This window comes from Megachile rotundata, chromosome 8 (genome assembly GCF_050947335.1).
Source record: "Megachile rotundata isolate GNS110a chromosome 8, iyMegRotu1, whole genome shotgun sequence".
Classification (NCBI taxonomy): Eukaryota; Metazoa; Arthropoda; class Insecta; order Hymenoptera; family Megachilidae; genus Megachile; species Megachile rotundata.
Window position 1 is genome coordinate 5,010,235 of NC_134990.1, and position 14,129 is coordinate 5,024,363.

Consider the following 14,129-nt stretch of genomic DNA (forward strand, 5'->3'; position numbering starts at 1 on the left):
GCAATTTTTTTAAGTATATATTTTTTCTAAATAAATAAATGGTATATGTTGATTCCTACGCATTATTGTAATTTTGTATATTCTATATATGAATATATATTTATAGTACTTAATAATCTTTCAATAATGTGGTACTGTTTTCTGCGAATATAAATATGTAACAACTTTCGCTGACTTATAATCACCTTCAATAGTCAATTTATTAATTTTGAACAAATAACAAATTTTTTTAAGTGTTTGTTAATAATGTTATACAAAATTACAAGAATAAATAGCTTACTTAAGAAATCAGCAAAATTTAAACTTTCTTGATAGGAAGTTCTAACAAAGAAATCACACGGAAAATTAATGGCCGTGCATATTTTCAAATTTAAACATTATTAAACACTTAGAGATAGCAAAAGAAGTTTCAGAAAACAAGTAGAGATGACAAGAAAAGTTTGTGAAGACAAGAATCATAACAGTACAATAAGATCAGAAAAGTCATTAAAACTAATTTGAAGGTAACTTCCGAAGTTATAAGGAACCTTTGTAACACGTCGCTGAATAAAATATTCGTGTTGATAAATGATCATGATAAAAGCACAAACTGTTAAAACCTCGCTACAAAATAATATTAATAATTTCATCGTATTCCTGATACATTGTTATGCAATTATTAAATTTTTAAACCAGACGTAAATTACTCCAATGACGACATAAATTAAAGATAGCACACATGTGCTATCTTTTTGTCCAGGACTGTATATACTTGTATATTAAATAGGAAAATCTATTCACCATTTCCTGTAGAATAATTCACTTCATACAATAACAAATTCATAACCCTGCACCACATTCACAATTCAAATGTAAAATCTTTCTTTTGAGAGACAAAGATTTTAATTTTAAAATGTCTATTTATTTGCACGATCAAAGATCGTTAAATACAAAATAGATATGAAAAGTTATTTGAACATTGAAGCAGTGAATAGATAGTCCTAATTGACGCAACCGCCGTATAAATTATAGCTCTAGGGATTAAGGTTCTTTAAAAGAGCTCATATCTTATAACTTCTCGGGACGTTCTTAGACGAGGTCAAACAGTTGTCGCGAAGAGCAAACAAATGAGTCTAAGGTTAACCCAGAAATGGCTTCGGTTGGGTATAGGTACAGGCAAGAGCAAATCTGGCTTACCTGAAGAAAATGTTACAACCGAGATGCTCTCGTTAGATACTCGTTGATACTTAAGGATTTTGGGGGATTTATGGGCTTAAGGATATTTTAGAGATTTGGGATGTGCTCAGACGTTAGGAACCTTGAGATTTGCCGATTTATGGTTTCAGAGAATTAAGAGTTCAAGAATTTGGAGATATAGGTATTTGAGGTTATTAGGATTTGTGCATCTGTAGCTTTGGAGATGTTAGTATTTGGGAAGCCTGAAATGTAGGAATTTAGGGATCTGAGAATTTCGGAATTTAACGAACTACAGAAATTTGAGAACAAGATTTAGAAGATATACGTATTTGACAAGCTGTGAATTTGGGGACATAAATCGGGAATTTTTGAATTTGGTGATCTAAGAATTTACCGATGGATATTGAAATCAAGGGATCTAGAGATCTAAGTATTGAGGGAATTAAAAATGTGAAGACATAAGAATTTGAAGATTTAGGAATTAATAGGCTTTAAATTAATAGGCCTTTGAAGGCCATCTAAGAATATATGAGTACATGAATTTAAGAACTTAGAAATTTATCAATGTAAAAATTTGGAAATTTGGATTCATAGAAATTAATCAATTTACGAGAATTAAAATTTAAAAAAATTTGAATTTCGAAATGTAAAGATTAAAAATTTCCAAGTTTGTACATGTGAATTTATCCAAAGGAAGCCTACGTTGCACCTGAGTGTACCTATACCACCTTATCAGCTACTTCGAGCAGCGCTCACTACCCTCGAGACGGCGATGGAAAAATTTAACAGTGCCGTTGCGCGTTTCAGCATATGAGTCTTTTAGCCACGATGCCTTCAAGGAGTATCGTGCTCATGGGAACCACGAGCGGCAAACTCAGTGTGTATCAATGGTACACATGTTCTACCCCGGTCCGTAGACGGGCTTCTACCAGTAGGTATACTGGTGAACCAAACCAGCATCTTAACAAGATCATTCGTTCGTGTTCTGTGCCCAAGCTTTTACCCCGAGAGTTCAAACTATGCAGTTATTCACATTAATACTTGGACACAGTACTATTTCTGCGTTTGCTGTTTTGCATAAGTTAATTTTGACATTCTGTTACTTATTTTACAGAGACCATTCATTATAGATTAAAAACAGCTTTTGTGTTCTAATATTTAGTTGAACAAAATATTTTGAACAAAATATTGTTTTCATGTCTCCTTAATATTCAGACAATGGAATACTTTTTGTAAGTTAGTATTATTTTAAAAAAATGTATACAGTGATATAGGTCTGTTTTGTATGCAAACGTCTGGGATATAATTCTACTTTAGTATAAAATGGTATTTCAGCAGAGTCGAAGAGTAGCAGACATAATTGAAAGATATAAGCTCTACTTCTATACGCATGCGCAGTATGTATTACGCGCACGCGCTGTACGCACTACGCGCATGCGCAGTATGCATTACACGCACACGCTGTACTTGTATGCGCATGCGCAGTATGTATTACGCGCACGCATTATGAAAATACACTCTCTTCTATTCAAGAAAACATTCTATTTTCCTAATAAATACTTTAACTCGATTAATATTTGAAACTTAAATAATTAGTACTTGCGTTAATTCTATAGCATCCAAACAATTTAAAACAATTATTTTGAAAAGTATCGTGATTTCAATATTTAAATGTTTTACGTCATGTTAGATGTGTTACCTACCACATACTTTTAAGATCATTTAAAAGTCACAGTCTTTTGTTACATTTTATTTTAAAACTTGCTGGCATAAAACCACTCGATGTTCGATTTCGAAATGTGAAATAAATTTTTATTCTGCAAAAATTATATACTGAAACTCAGTACTGAAATGGAATAGTGAAAAACAATGGATATAATAATCAAATAGCAAGAGAAAACAATGACATAAATCGTAGAAAAGACTGATTTAGGCTCATCAGCCTATCTCATCAGATTAAGTATTGTATGTTTGGATAGGAAAAGTGTGGTGAAGTAGATGAAGCTTTAAAGCCAAAATTTTAGATCTACTTTAGAACAAGAAGGAAGTTCCATAATTGCAGAACCGAGTATTAGTGTGAGAAACTGTATACAACGGTATACTGTATAGTTATTTCCATGCGAAGTACTATGTAGACCAACAGAACTATGTGTTGGCCGACTGTGTTAACGAGGACTTAATCATACAGAATAGCCTCCAGATATTCTGTATCAATGATTAAAGCAGAATACTAATGTTTCTACAAAATTGTATTTAAACTGCGTAACGTTTGATTTCAGATTGCCGCCTAAAGGAAGCCCCAAACCAATGGTAGATGCTTGTCAAAATGACCAGCTATTTCGACCCTTCGTCTTGCTAAAAGCCTAAGATACTTATTGAAGAACATCATATGTCCAGATTAAACGTTGTTTTTTTATAAGCTCAAGAATCGAGCTTTGTCGAAGCTCGGCTAGCGTTCATGTTCACCATTTGCACCAGAGAACCCCGTTTCCAAACTTCTCTGTATACATACCTATACACAGACGCATATACAGGTATACATATTGTACGAACTGTTTAGAATATCATTTGTATCCGTGATGAAATTTTAGTTGATCTGCGGCTAGCGTGAGCGAGATTTAACGCCAAAAATTTTGGTAGTTTGTTGAACGGATTATGAGAAATTATAAAAAAAGATGATAAAAAGAATAGAGGGAAAGCTAAGATTTGATCGTGATATTTGAAGTCGTATTGTAGATTAAAGTTGTGTAACTGATTGCTCACGAGCAACAGCTTTCCCCTCTAATTATCCTCATTATGAAGCTCGGGTTGACTCACTCGAGTCGTAATGGGAATAATTCTGTATCCGATACATCAGTGGTTCTCTGCCTTTTCATAAACGAGTATCAGTTTCATGCAAAACAGTTTCTGTATACTTCATTTATTTTACTTAACCTCATATATGGTGTCGTTTACAGTTCAAACGTGACAAATTCATATTTTCATCACAATTTAAAATTAAACATTAAGCGTAATATGAACAATTAAGGTTCGATAAATATACTTAACGTTTTAAGTTTCTTTATTTCTTTCAACATTTTAATAATAATTAGTGAACGTAACTAAAATTGTAGGTGAAAGGGTTAGTTTTGGCCGTTTGTTCTGGTTCCATCTCAAGTTTTCTTCCATATTTGCTTCTCTCCGTCTTCTGCAGTTACTCAGATAAAAGACGATCGCTAGAGCTACGGTAGAGACGTATTCCCACTACGGTCTGAGCAAGTCAGCCTTAGTCTCACTGTGGGAGCAACTCTAGAGTAGAATTGTTACTCGAGAGCAATCAGTTATGCCAGGCATGACCAAGTGCCCCCAACCCCCTTCTTTCATCCATCAGACAATTACACGGTTCCCACTACCTGATAGTCTGCCTCCCTACCATCAGTTAACTCGTATTCCTACAAATTAATTTGCGAGTTGCTACTGTATGCGTTCGAAATACGTAAAGTCTCGATATGAGCAAATCTTTCGGGTACTTTTACATGTAAAGTCTCGATATAAAATAATTTTTCCCGTTTATTGCACACATTATTTTCGCTTATATCGAGACTGTGGAGAGACAGAGTCTGGAAACAATAGAATTCTTTTCAGAACCGAAAAAAACGCAAAGGTAAAAAAGAAATACTTCGTTCACGATTCGTGTTACGCTTTTGAGTTGCATGAGGTTAATAGGACTATTTACAGCTGAAAAGATTGCCTGTGGAATTATACACATGCAATAGAGAATATTATATTTACTGTAGATACTGATGCTTGATTCTTTCGAAGTACATGAGTTTATTCGTAGATCGTTTTGGTAAAAGATGAAAATATGTGAATTATATTGTGTTGGAAATAAGTGAATTTTACGACAGTATAACTAATAGGACTTGTGTCTTTTTTCACACGTAATCTTTCCAGCTCTGAATGTGAATTCTTCAAGATGTAACAAGTGAATTAAGGTAACTATACCTAATATGGAATATCTCATTTAACAATTTGCAAAAATCTTGTTAACTGATCTAATGATAAAACATTACAAAATTAATAATTATCTGTATGTTAAATGTTAGTTATGCAAAATTGTGCTCAATTTGATTTGAGTGCAGTTATGGAAAGAAATATAAAAATAATGAAAAGTGATTAATTGGAAAAATGGTATCAAATATGGAACACATAGAAAATTTGTTAAATAAATGAGAAAACTTTGATGTTTGCTTAAATACACAAGACAAGTGACCAAATGTCTTCCATTTTTTAAATTGCATCTTACATACTTTTGTTCATCTTCTACGTGTTGAGCACACTGTTAAAATATGAATACACTAGTCCCATTTTCATCCATTTTTATAACTATAATACATTTAAAATAGTCAAGAACAATTTATATCGTGTAATATTAATAGGAAGCATGTCTGATATTTTGTACTAGAAATTACCAATTTTTTAAATTTCCAAATCTCTAAATTTCTAAAATCTCAAATTACCAAATTTGCAAATTCCAAAACATCAAACTGAATTTTTAAACATTCAAATTTTTGCAAATGCCTAATTTGCAAATCCCCAAGTTTCTTCATTTCAAAATTTTCTGTAATCCTATATAAATCAGAATTGCTCCTGATCATCAAAAAGTTTATTGAACAACAGAAAACAGCGCTACAACGTATCTTTATTGATACATTTAATTATTTAATTTGGTTTATAGAAGACTGTAAGTACTATAAAACGCAACAATATTTCGCACTTAATGACACACTTTAACATAAAGCTCAAATGTTAATATGATTATCTTTATGGAAAATATTGACAAAAGGGGACGCAACTAGAATGATCTTGACCTTGACATATGTTGTCGAGGTCGACGCATGGAGTAACTCTTTCTTATAACTTAATTAGCGTTTGTTATTTATTGCAAAGTTATTGACAAAAAATATTTGGAAAAATATGAAACTAAAATACTGACCTCAACCAATCTAACTCAACCTAGCATGTCTTGTAATTCATGGTATTCATTCTCTGATATTTATTTTTAATTGTATTATAAAACATGTTAAGGTGAGTTGGGTTAAAACATTATTCTGGTTCCACGGTTTGAAATTCGAAGTGAAATTTAAGTGATATCTATATGATTTATGAATTCACCCATTATGTACCCCACCCCTCCGGTATGTGTGGCTCCAAATATTAAATCACTTCCCAAATCGTCATGTTTTTCGTTGTCAAATTACAAGCAAATTTCGATTTTTAATTTTTAATGTTAAATGAACAATGAATGACGATTAAGTTATAAGGAAAAGTTACTGAAGAACATGTTCTTAACAATATATATATATGTCAAGACCATGGGGCTGGGTCACTTTTTGTCCATATTTGCCGTCTTTTGTTTGTAACGATATATTTTATACGGTTGTTAATCGAATTTGTACTTACTTTTTGAGACATTGCAGTCTTCCATATGAGACACTCTTCCATATTACGTATAATTACCGTACACCACTATGGTTACATTCGAATGATTTGTATTTTTCGAAAATGTTACCAATAGAATTCGTATTCAGACGAATTTTGCATTAGACAAGCGTAAAAATACTTAGACAAACCACACAATAACAACAAAAGCGAGGTACATAACCTGTTATATCCAACAAGTTATCTTCAGCATTTTTAGGTTATTTATTTGACCACTTATTCCCCATAGTTACCTAATGTAAAAAAGATACTTGAAATATAATGGAAGCTGTTTCTCTATCGCTTGTAAGGAACAATGTTTCATTAATATTAAAATTACTTAAAATTTTTTATGCAAATCGAAAGTACTATCATAAAGGTTAAAGAATTGTAAATTTAAAATGCTTCCAAAAGCTAATCTGACTTTGGAAGGTCAGCAAAGATGATAAGATTGAAAAAACAGATGAAAACTAATTAAAATTCAAGATCACTATGAAATATCGAGCAAAATTTATTAACAATACAAGGAACTCTCTTGTAACATCTGTAATTAATTTATGATATAGTTATTGAGAAATAATTGATAAAATGTTAATTGCTTTTGAACACAGTTCTATACACAAGATTCGAAAAGGAGAGATGCAGTTTCACGTTTTGCGAAGCAAGAAAACCATATTAAAGTACTGTACCAAGTTATATTGAAGTGTCGTTAAAGTGAAGTTATAAATTTCTTTAAAATTGTCAACACAGCCTTTTTCAATTCTACGGAAAATAGATTCACGTGCAAATTCAGGCGAATAGATAATATGTTCAAACATTTAAAACGCCAGAGACAATTTATAAAATTTTTCTGCAATTTACCGAATGATATATATTTTATCATTCGATAAAATATGATAGGAGCGTTTAGCCTACGATAGGAACGTTTTCATTGTGTAAGAAATTGTCATAAATAGTTACTGCACTTATTACTATTATTAGTATTATTAGTCACTATTATTATTCTTATTACTATTAATTTTACTATCACTATTTAATATCATTCATTTTTGCAATTACTGTCAATCATTAATTCAATATCTTTCAATTACTTTAATTTATTTCTGTAAAACAAACATAAGTTCAACATACTCATTCTTCTTCACTCACATTTTGCGTTTCTTTCGGATTTTTGTTGACAATTCAATGTTAAATTAATTTCTGATGCCATTTTTCATTGTGCAAATACTTTGACAAGTACTTTCGATCCACTTCAAAACTCTGTGCAATTTTACCATCAATAGCATTTCTTGTCAGTGGAATCAGAAAAATATGGTAGACTCCTAAACCATATGATCATGCCAAAGAGTAGGTACAGGAGATGACACTGTAAGTACTTCAGCTCTTCAAAGCTTGTCCCTTTAAAATTGGTTCTATAGACGAGCGGGAAATTTAAATCGAATAAATTTAATTTCATATCGAACTCCAGTAATCAAAAATCTATTTATTGTCAATTTTCTACAAATTGCTAATATTAACTTTTCGTATTATTAGGTACTAATATGACCTATATTACCTTAATATTTTAAATACTACTAATTTAATATTTACATCAATCTTATATTGAACAGTTGAAAAAAGAGGCATATAAAATGATTACTGTACAAAATATATTTGAAGAATATATATTACAAAAATAATTATTATAAATAATTTATAATGTTAAATTACAATAACTTATAAATGAAGTTATTACAAGAAAATAGAGACGAATGTGTTACAAGGAAATGACAAAATATTTATTACAAATTACCGGTGAATGTGTTACAAAGTACAAATAAATAACAACGTATTTCTTACAAATAAAGTACGAATAAATTACAAATGAATGTGCACATATTGCCGAACACTAGACTTATACACTGTGCACATTTTTCAGAATCACATGTTAAAATCCCACTCCATATTGTAAAGTTATTTAAATTAGTTCTATTATTGCATCTCTCTGAAAGTAATTTCTTCCTTAGAGTGTCTGTTGGCACCACGCAGTAGAAGAAAAATAATTTTAACACTTTAGATACTATAAAATTTTCTATAGTTTATTAATTATTATTTAATAATACAGACTTTTGTAATAATAATAGTAATATTCTTCTTAATAATAATTTACCGTTCTCATGGTATATACCGCTTTTACAAAGAAGACTCAGTAACACGTTTTTTCGAAAGTTTTTACGATCGTGGTAAAAAAGTCCTGCCCTCAGACGTTCGCCAGTTGGCGCCAATATTTAAATTTAGATTGCTATATTCTAACAGTGTTGCATCTTGTTATACCTACTTTTTGGTCACACCACGAACAAACGAATTTGGTCATGCCTGAATTATGCAACCCTGTTGTAGACTATATTTGTTACTCTTCGTGTTATATCGAATTCATAATATATTGTTTAAACGAATAAGATGTATGAAACTTTACACACGATGTCCATACAAGTATAAATACACAGATATAATTATATGGACGAGGAGAAGGCTAAAGATCGAGTAGATATATTGATTATACGTAACTTGAATGTGTAATTATTTTAATACGTGTAAATATTTGCGACAATACGCGGTATTGAGATTTGATAATGGCAAGGTTATAAAGATTATCTAGAAATGAATAAGGATAATGCACTTATTCGGTAAAAGTAACCTGTACAGTTTCTGCAAAGATATGTATATTATTTATTATCTCGAAGAAATATGACAATTATGTAACATCGATGAACGACCTAATGAGAACATGCGACGAAATTTAGGAAATAATTTCTATGTTCATGGTAGGCTGTTGCATATTAAATGGTACGATTTTATTTCTGACTGAATAAATTTTAATTTACATTTTTAATACAAAATAATTGCAAATAATATCATCTTACAAATTTTTCCTCATTTTGAAAGCAATAAGTATTTTTCCTGTGGTTTTAACTTCTGAGAAATTTTGTTTTGAAGAAAATTTTTAGGTTTAAAAGCATTTTTACTACAACGGTAATAGTTTATTATATTTTGTATTAAATAGTCACAAATATGCGAGATACAAGTATATTGTGAATATTTAAATATTTCTAACTATGATAAAAATGAAAAGAACCCAAATGTGATTATGCAATTGTTATCATTTTTTTTTATATTATTTATGATTCTAAATTATAAATACTGTGATAAATTGCAAGTTATTATACGACATCAATGTCATTTAATTTATTATAAATATTATGAATATTATAATAAATTACATAATATTAAGCAGAGTCAGTGTTATTTAATTTATTACAAATATTATAATAAATTGCATAATATTATACAGCATCAATATTATTTAATTTGTTACAAATATTATAATAAATCGCATAATATTATACAACATCAATTTTCTTTAATTTGTTACAAATATAATAAATCACATAATATTATTCAACATCAATTTTCTTTAATTTATTACAAATATTATAATAAATCGCATGTTACTGTACAACAACAATATTGTTTAATTCATTACAATTATAATAGTATAATAAATTATTAAAAAATTGTTCGAATTACTCAAAGGTGTCGTGGGTTAAAGTTAAAAAAAATGATTAAACAATATGAATTATTTAAGCAAATTTTATTCAAAGATAAATCTCTGAAATGTATTAAAATATCCTACTGAAATGGAACCGTGATCAATTAATTATTTTCGAGCGAACTTTCTGAAATAAATATTATTTTCCCCGAAATTAATTGTAGAAAGTTCAGTAACTAACTTAATAAACCATTTCGTTTGTAACAGCCTATTATCTGGAACTTCCAGGTAATAAGATTGATAAGTTTAATTTATCAATTAATCGTACTAAAATTTCGAACTTCGTGTTTCTATGCATATACGCTGCATTTAATTAAAACTCCTGTTTCATCTTTCTGTGAATATATCCTACTCCAAAGACGATTTAAGAGAAATGCCTAATCGATCGAAAGTAGAGTGTGCATACCAAAGTTGTCTAATTAGGTCTAATTTTTAATCAGTTACTGAACGCGTAACGAGTAACTAGCAATGTTTGTAAAACAAATACCGATTCGTGAGACAAAGAAGATATTCAAAGAAGAGAGGTATATGCTTTTGTAAGTTCAATAATGTGACATATAAAAGAATATGTTTATTGTTGTGTCGTGTGATAATTAAGAATCAATTACTGTGTAGCGATTATTAGGAATCGAATCTAAAATAATTCACACATATGGCTATATACGAGAGAAAAGGAAAAATTATATAGACGTTATAGTTGTACATAAATCGCCCCATATAGCTTTTCTAGTCCTTCGTACAAAGAATCTCTCGAACTAAAGAAAGAAAAATACGAATTGTGTATTATTACTCTGTGTAAGAGAATTCTGACTGCACCAGCCGCTCAATAATTTCCTTTTTCTGTAACTTCCTGCGAGGGAGTAAACAAAGAAACGTATGCTAACGACGATCGATTGCACGTTTCGTAAAATGGCCTAGCGAAACCCCGAGAGCAGGCGATTATCGAGCAGCTGTTGCACGCAAGATGCTCGAAAGATTTTCACATTTGTAAAATTAAATACGATTCTGTACCAAAGAAATCTCTAGTGGATCTATCAGTGTTGTTAAGCATGTAATGAGATGTCCGATTCATCCAGAAAAATATGTTACCATGATTAATATTCTCGTTGTTTTTATTTTTACCATGACAACAAACGGCAGAGACCGAACACCATTATCGAACATTGTAAACTTGCATTTACTTTCGTTGGAAACTTGTAAGGGTGTGCCTAATATTAGGATAACCGATGAACTTTTCGCGAATTGAAATTTTACTAGATAGTAAGACATAGGAACTAGTTACGGTTCAAACGAAATTTTATGCAAATATTATTTCAATTGTATATTTAGTCTTTCAGCTTTTGATGGCTTTTATTACTTTAGATTTTCTAAATGGCGTTGCTTTAGATTTTTCTGAATTCAGCTTTAGTTTTCTTAAAATTAAGTTTTCGAAGTAAAACGTGTGCTTTTTTATTTGAATTTTAAAGCTTTATATGTTTGTTTTTGTGTATTATTGTAACGCTTCAAGAAATCGACGGTTTGTATCGAGAATTATTCAACACATATTGTAACAATTGTAATAAATGAATTCTGTTTAATTTTGGTGGTTCCTTCTGTTCATTCTTTTCCATTTCAACCTTTTCTTTAATAAATTCTATTTTATTAACGGTGTTGTTTATAATTTATCTATGATAAAGTAAATATTGAATAACATAATTTAGATAAATTATTTAATAACGTAAATATGTCTCCAAAATTTGTTACAGATATTAAATCTTCGCAAATAACAATTTTAATAGACATTTTATCTGAAAATGAGAAATGTGGAATTAAATAATAAATAATGGTAAAGATTATTAAAATTATTTAGTTTAAATACTGCAAATTAACAGTTTAAAATATCATGACAAGAAGAACACTGATACCTCACCACCAATATTTTTAATAAACTGATTAATATTGCAGGTAAATTATTAATAATACTTGTATGGAAACAGTAACACCACTCCTTAACGCTTTTCGAATGTAGGTAAGTACGTATTCTTGCAATCGTCATTCAAACGATTAACCTTAATCTTTGCACTCGGAGTCGGTGGTGCTGGCATAAGCATTCATTCTGGCAACTTCAGAAAAAGATTAAAAAAGAGATAATATCGATAATATTAAACAATATACAGGGTGGCTCACCACATTTTGCCATCTAGATTTGCGTTATTTTTATTACTCATAGCAAACAATGTTTGAGATGAAGTTGAATGTAGGTGGACGTGTTAAATACATATGAAGGTCATTAATGTTTTTTGAAATGAAATTATATATTTTTTATTGCATCAGCTGTTACTCCTTCGTATTCTTTACAAAAAAGTATTAATCTATTTGATTGAAAAAATCATTAGTTTAGGAGATATTGTAATTCTAACTTGTTAGGAAATCGTAACTTTCTGGTCAACATTATGAATTACCCTAACTGAACAGTAAATATTTTTCTATATGCTTTGAGAGGTCACGTGTCCCCTAACGAATTGTGAATTTTTGTTTTTTTTTTTTTGTTACGCAGTAACAGTGAAATTTAATCTCTGTTACGTCTCTAATACGATGAATACGACGATATATCGGCGAATTATCACTTCATAATAAAGTATTCTAAAGAAGAAAAGATAGACATATTATCAGTTTATTTTGAAGCTGGGAAAAGTGCTACACATGTAGAAAGATTATACACTACGGAATGCTAGTGAGTCATTAATTTCTCGATTCAGAAAGTGTTCTGATGCAAATGGTCGCCACATTGAACCTTTTCTGTACATAGATATTAAAATTAAAATATCTCCTAAACTAATGATTTTTTCACATAAATAGATTAATACTTTTTTGTAAAGAACATGAAGGAGTATCAGTTGATGCAATAAAAATACATGATTCCATTTAAAAAACTTTAATGACCTTCATATGTCCTTTAGACATCCACCTACAAAAAAAATATACCACCAGAATATGTCTTAAAACCATTCAACTTCGTCTGACACATTACTTGCTATGAATAATAATAATGAGGCAAATCTAGATGGCAAAATGTGGTCAACACCCTGTATACAAAGGCAGAATGATGTGGATGATATGTAATTTATGTAGTATGTAAGATATGTAATTTATAAAAATATTTTAATCTGTGTATTTTCAAAGCAAAAGTTAAATTCAAAGCAAAATTCAGTACTTTGAATTTTGTAAATGTTGACTTTTGATATTTGAACTTTTAAATTTCTAAATTTGAATCTTCAAAATTTGCAAATTTCTACATTTTTCGATCCGTAAGTCTAGAAATTGAAGAACTTAAATTCTGTTAATTTAAGAATTGGAAAATTTTATATTTCTTCAAGAATGCGCAAACTACGCAACTATTTTTTGTTCTCATTTTTTATACAAATAAGTTTGCCTATTAGCGGCAAAGAAAACTGCAACTTGTACTATTTTTATTCAAATGAATGCATGTTTCGGGACCATTAATTAAATTGCTATTGAAGCTTTCATTAAAATTCTGTGTGTAGCCTCCGAGGTAACGTGCCAATAATTCTTTCGACAACAGGTTTTCATAAATTAGTTTTAATGCAATTTGCACAGCATCGATTAAAAGAGGCGGATAATCGAATTCGCATATAATTACCCATTGAGGACGAAAAACAATTGAGAAAATTAAGAATTCGAAATTTCCTTTACAGGACGGGTTAATTTATTTATCGCCAGTACAGTGAACGTGTTTATCCCAAAATAGCCATTTCACTACAAATTTGTTACAAAAGAGACAGGTAAATAAAAACAATTCCAAAAAAGAGGAAATATCAATAAATTGTATTGAGTTTTTTTGTATTTAACCTATCTAATACAGTGAACATTCTATATACGCAAATCTTTCGGGTCTGAGGTTTGC

General features: G+C 30.0%; 1 protein-coding gene across 5 annotated transcripts in view; it reads left to right on the forward strand.

Annotated features, from left to right (window-relative positions):
- The window catches only part of LOC100877022 (uncharacterized), a 286,611-nt gene extending 274,809 nt beyond the window's left edge, over nucleotides 1–11,802 (forward strand). For all 5 annotated transcript variants that reach the window (XM_076534881.1, XM_076534880.1, XM_076534879.1 and 2 more), the window contains one exon: nucleotides 3,456–11,802. The gene's annotated coding sequence lies outside the window, so the exon portion shown is untranslated. The remainder of the gene's footprint in view (nucleotides 1–3,455) is intronic.
- The last annotated feature ends 2,327 nt before the right edge of the window (nucleotides 11,803–14,129 follow it).